Source organism: Rhea americana, unplaced genomic scaffold, assembly GCF_003343005.1.
Source record: "Rhea americana isolate MKP2758 unplaced genomic scaffold, rheAme1 scaffold_109, whole genome shotgun sequence".
Taxonomy (NCBI): Eukaryota; Metazoa; Chordata; class Aves; order Rheiformes; family Rheidae; genus Rhea; species Rhea americana.
The window spans coordinates 880408-886422 of NW_028185139.1; the positions used below are offsets into that span (position 1 = coordinate 880408).

At 39.6% G+C, this 6015-nt stretch overlaps 1 long non-coding RNA gene across 1 annotated transcript; it reads right to left on the reverse strand.

Moving 5' to 3' along the window:
- Positions 1 to 1094: 1094 nt before the first annotated feature.
- LOC146601141 (uncharacterized) lies at positions 1095 to 5958 on the reverse strand. Its single transcript, XR_014896679.1, has 2 exons — positions 5513 to 5958; positions 1095 to 1817 (listed from the first exon to the last, which is right to left on the reverse strand). It is a non-coding gene; the product is annotated as an uncharacterized LOC146601141 (long non-coding RNA).
- Positions 5959 to 6015: the final 57 nt, after the last annotated feature.

Genomic DNA, 6015 nt, shown 5'->3' on the forward strand with positions numbered 1-6015 from the left:
GCAAACTCTGCAATGCTGGAAAGCAGTGAAGAGGTTCTCATCATCTTTTTAAGTTTCTACCTTATCATCTCTTAAGTTTCTACCTTTATTTGAACAATATTTGTATTTTAAATTACTTCCAACTTTGCAGTCAACAAATGCTAAGCCACAATAGAAAAAGTGTTGTCATTCATCTATAATCTGGACATTATTTTTATTGCAAGTTATTCCAACTTTGCAGTCAGTGGAAACTAACCAGCTGTAGTAAAAGTGCTGTCATTCATCTATAAGTGGGACAGCACTTTTATTGTAAGTTATTCCAACTTCGCAGTCAATGGAAACTACCCAGCAATAGTAAGAGTATTGTCAGTCATCTAAAATAGAAGAGAGAAAAGAGAAGGATGGTCAAAAGACTGAACACATTCCCAGTGGATTCAGAGTAAAATATTCCCAAGGTTCCATAACACATTTTGCCATGGCTTTTTTTGTCCATTAAGAATAACTTGCAAAGAGCAAGGTAGCTTCAAATCAGGTGGTGAGACTTCGTATAGCCTTCCAGCTGAAAGGAGTCTAAAGCGGCTCCTTTGGCGTCCCTCTGCCTAAACTGACAGAAAAGAAGGGATATGGTACAATAAACTACGATCTGGTGAAGTCAAATCTCTGCTGGTGTTGGGGCCAAGAAGCAAGATGTGCAGCTGTGTGCAGAGCTCAGTGCTGTCTCGGCAAGAATGCACCAGACAGCTAAAACCAGTTAACTGAGCTCAGTATTTTAAAGCTAGCTTGGGTATCAGAGACTGCAGTGTAGACACCCCCTTAGAGTAATAGCTCTTTTAGGCAAGAAGCCTCTATTTCTTTTAAGCTCCAAGTGCACTGTAGGTACTTAACAATTATTAATAATAATTAAATAATAATGGACCAAATCCAATTAATAATGGACCAAATCCTTGGCTGTGATTGAGGAACTTGCAACTCATATGGAGTTGTAAGAAAAAAACAGCTTGAAATAGTCTTATCCAAATTCTGAGCCAACTTTGTGCCTGGACTTTTCTCCAGCATAAGATAAAGCAGCAGAGTACAATTTGTTCTAAGACATTAGCAAGGGAGAGCAAAGAACATAATGAATAAATTTTATTGGTAATGCATAAGAAGAACGCAGACTGGTGGCAAATAAGACCATTAGGGGATAAGAGTATAAAATTAGATGGAAAGTAAGATTGGTGTATCACAGCGGTCCTAAATCAACACGTCTCAGAAACCACAAAAGTCAGCAGCCGAATAGAGGTGAATGAAAGACAAGGGTCAAAACAACAATCATAATTTATCTGACTGCCAGAAAAGCATTTTTACACTTAGTACACAATGAATTGATTTACATTTGATAGACAGTAGTTACACAAAAAGAGACTTCAGCCCTCACAGAATAGCCTACAGCACAATACAGATTCTTTTCATGATAATCCTAGGGGGAAAAAACAATCCCYTTTTATTTAAAGAATCTTTGCTTAAATATTTGAGTCTATTGGGAACAGACTGAAAGACACATACCGTACTCCAGATTCATGTCTACAGAGGTTTGTGGTTAGATTTTCTTATGCTATTTGACAGTATCAGGGGCACTACTAGGAACCTTGGTGAAAAGACACTTAGTGGAAAGTTTCAGCTGTTGTTTTCTTTCCTCTTTGGAGGTGCCTGATGGAAGATCTATATATTGTTTTCTTGTAAAACAAGGGGCAGGGTATGCTGGTAAGAAGACTGAGCTTCACATTCAGGAGTCAAAGGATTGCATTTGATGGCAAAAGGAAACTTGCTTCCTCTTCTGGGGATGTTATTTTGCCTTTCTAAAACAAAACAAAATATTATTCCATTAAGTAAAGACCTCGCTGACTATTCCTGTATTTTTCTGCTGAGTCATTCCAGTAATTATAAGTGGTTTTTTAGCATTCTTAAAGATCTTTACAGATAGTAACCCCTCCATCCCGAGGACGGGTGAGGAATTCTGCATAATTTCGTAAATAAAATAAAGCTGAAGAGTTCTTGGTTCAAAACATTTCCTTTAATAGTGTGCTATGCAACGGTCCAGCAGTTGKCTGACTCATGGCAACCTGAAATTGAAAGTGACTTGAGGGTGAGGGAAGGAAAGAAGAGGACAAGGAGAATTATACTAGCCAGTATATTTTAACTATCTATATAACAGTCTGAACGTCATCTTATTCAACTAACCATGACCTCATGGAATTGGTACAGACATCAGCTCTGTGTCTGGTGCAGATCAAAATATGTATTTGTGAATTAGATTAACATAATCAGTGATGAAAATAATAGATTAAATTACTTAATTCATTTCTGTTTTGATAATCTTAGATGTTAATAGGAACATACTGACAGAGTCTTTTTTTCAATCTGCCATTTATTTTTGGAAAGCCCTTCACTATCACCAAAGAAAGCATCAGCTYTCTCTCTGAAACTGCTTTTTGTTGCAATTCTCTCACTTCTATTATACTTTAAATTGTGTTTTCTTTCTATGTTACTATTCTACAGAAAAGAATCCAACCAAATGAAAAAAATTCTCTTTCTACATATGCAAAAAACAAACTCTAGACACATTAAGTAAAAATAACCTTCAAAAAAAAAAAAAAAACCACCAGAAAAACCACTTCCCACCACTCTAAAAACTTCTCTGACTACGTATCCTGCATTATGCTATTTTCAGAGCATTAAAGACAACAAAAGTGATCTTGTATAACTGCTGCTGTCCTGGGACACTGATTATAGTAAGATGTGAAAATCTCAGCTACCTACTTTTCTGTCTTAAATACAGACTTTCCAAAACAACAAAGACTGCAAAATGGAAGACTGTTTCAGAGAAAATGGGAAAACCTCACTGCGGGAGGATGGACTACACTGTCTTCTGAAGCTTTGGGATTCCCCCAGTGTCTCCAGAACATTAGTCATGCATCCCCCTCATGACCSTATATTAAGAGTGATCCATGCTGATGATACAAGATAGACTCAGCTGGGTTTGCTCAGGAGTAGACTGCCAAGCCTCTTGCATCTGGCTGATACTAAACAGAAACACATTTTTCTTCAGTTTTATGTCTGGGTGAGCCATTTCTCTAGTATTTAAGAAGTCTTCACTAGTTAGGGTATTTGCAGAGGGGGCACATMTTACCACGCAACCTGAATTAGCTTAGCTTTTGGGAAACATCTGAACTCCAACCTCATTTGCAGCTCAGCAGCACAAAAAGCGAGAGAGAGGGATGCAAAGTCACTTTTGGTATTCTGAACTGCTTGGATCCTGAGGAAGGAGGACACTAACTTTGAATTACAAGAATCTTTAGATGGCTCTGCATTGCATCGTAAGCTGTCATTGGCCCCAGGTTATTAGTGTGACACCATCACCTACGAAAGCTTTTCACCGCATTCTGTTTGTCATTGCAAGAAGAGGGGAGAAAGGTGCGAGGCAGTTTGGAGGGCAGTGTCACCAACGCTACGCCACTCCAGGATCCCATCAGCTAGAAAGATAATGGCAGAATTGCACAGAGTGACTCGGACATATCTAACGATTACAGCTTGAGAACATGCAGCCAGTTACAGGATATTACAGGTTACTCAATGCATAATTCAGTATCATAACGCATACATGGTACAAACTTTTTCTTCTGCTAGACTACTTTAATTTCTTGACAATAACAGTGCTAAATTGACCTGGTGGAAAAAAAAAAGACACTTAACATTTATAATTGATTTCTGCCCTATATCATTTTGGCTTCTCGCCTTTTCATGTAATGCTAATACGAGTTATTGCAGATTTAATATTTTGTTACAGATTAATTCAATGAAATTTTTAGCTAAACTAGTGTCCAGAATGACTTTGCACTCAGTGACATCTGTGATGCCAGCATGCAAAATGATTTTTTTGGCATTTTTACAGATTCTCTTGTACCCCACAGTATGTCTTGAGAAATCAAGCTATGATTGTATCTGATTTGGCTGAAAATATCAGGCAATATAACACAAGTATTGATAATAGTTTTTTGCTGAAGTAAAACCTTCTGGCTATTTTCATTCCCTCTTAGGCAGACTTGTTGCCCAGGCACACTTTCAGTGTTTTTTATATACTTGTTTTTGTCAAAGTTTTTTTAGGCTTGACTAATATGACTGAACAGTCATATCAGAAGAGTCACATTAACATTCTGATTTTTGTCTAATATAGAATAACCGGAGTCTTAGAACAGAATCCTTGTTCCTCTTACTCTCTGTGCCATTCCTTCTACTGAGAGTCAGTTCAGTTACATATAGATCTTAATTTTTATATTGGGCTGTCTTTAAAATATTTTTCATAGTCTGAATGGCTTTCTTTCCAAACCTCTTATTTGGAAGATATTCTGGTGACAGTAAGCTCTGATCTTTTTTGCGTAGAATTTGTGATTCTTTAAGAACTAAAGTCCATTGTCAGTCATTAGGGTCCTGAGTATTCAATGGAAGCTATTAAGATAAATGTATTTATTAGATTCAATTAAGTCTCTCATTTCAGATTGCATTTACGTTATTGTCAAAGGTACCCACTTAATTGTTAAGAGTATGATGCTGCTTTTCTTCTGATTACTCATCTGCATTTTGTGATTCACCTCTACAGCAACATTTTCATTGACATCATCCCTATGCCAGTAAAAACATGTTAATTTTCTTACTAAATTGGTATTCATTGGCGTCTGTTTCAGAGCCTATCCCCTTTTTAGAATTAGTATTTTCTAACTAGTCATTTTTTATTGACTAGCTCTTCTCTCATTGTATTACTGAAACCATTAACTGACAGTGGTTGACCCTATCTCAGATACCATGCTGATCAAAGAGATACACAGTGTTGAATAAATGAGATTCAGAGTAAATAATTAAATTTGTGAAACCTAGATCAGAAATTTATAAATAAGGTATGTATGTATATATATAAAATTTCTAAAATCGTATTCCATTTTTACTTCTAAATTCTAGAATTTTATAAAGGAAGGATATGTACATTTATTTCTAAAATGCTGTAAATTTTAAATATCTAAACCCTAGAAAACAATGGCAATTTTTAAGGAAAAAAATGAAATCAGAGATGCAAAAGCACTGAGATGCCATCATATCTGTGAAGACTGCAAAGATACTTGCTCATCATTTACATTAACTTGAGACTAGAGAGAACAAGTATTCAGTGTTTGACAGAAATTAGCTGCATATGAACTAGGTTAAGTTATGTATACCATGTGTTTGATCCACTGGGAGTACTAAAAGCAAAACATAAATCTGTATTTAGTGCTGACACGGGGTTAGTGAAAGATGTAATGGCAAATGTGCATGAAGCTGAAAAAACATTCCCGTATTTCTAAAAACGCATCTAGGCCTCATGCTTCCAAGAGCAGAGAAAGGCAACTGGAAGAGTTACAGAACAGTAATTTACCTGTGGAGTTCATTTAGTGGGCTAYATTGATTATGTATTTGCCTAGAAACGAAGAATCCAATTCTACCACTTTACTCATGTGCCGATTACCTGCGAAGTAYGGACACCATCCAGAAAGCGGGGCAGAAACATGCTGTGGGGAGAACAACGCAGTCTGGTGGCAGAAGCGTTCGGAAGTGCTGCTAGCAAGCCCCGATCTCTGGAAAACGCTTCGACTGCGCTTGCGGGACGGCAGGGACGCGGGAGCCTGCCCTCCGCAAGGCCGGACCCGGGCAGCGAGGCGCGCCCGCAGCGAGGCACAGGCCTCCTCGGGCAACTGCTGTCGCTTCCCGAGCGCACGGGGCAGGGCCGTGGCCTCCCGGCAGGCCCGGCCTCGGCGCGGCGACACACGCAGCCCGCCCTGCCCTTCCCGCCCCGTACCCGCCCGGCGGGGGCAGCGGCGCAAGGGGCTCCGGGGCAAGCAGAGCGCGTCGGGCGGCGGTGGGACCYTCCCGCCCGTCCCGTTAGGCCGCCGGCCGTAACGCTCGTCCCCGCCGCCAACGGTCGCCGCGGGGCGACCCTCTGCGCCCCGCCCCCCGCGCGCGCTCCGCTCC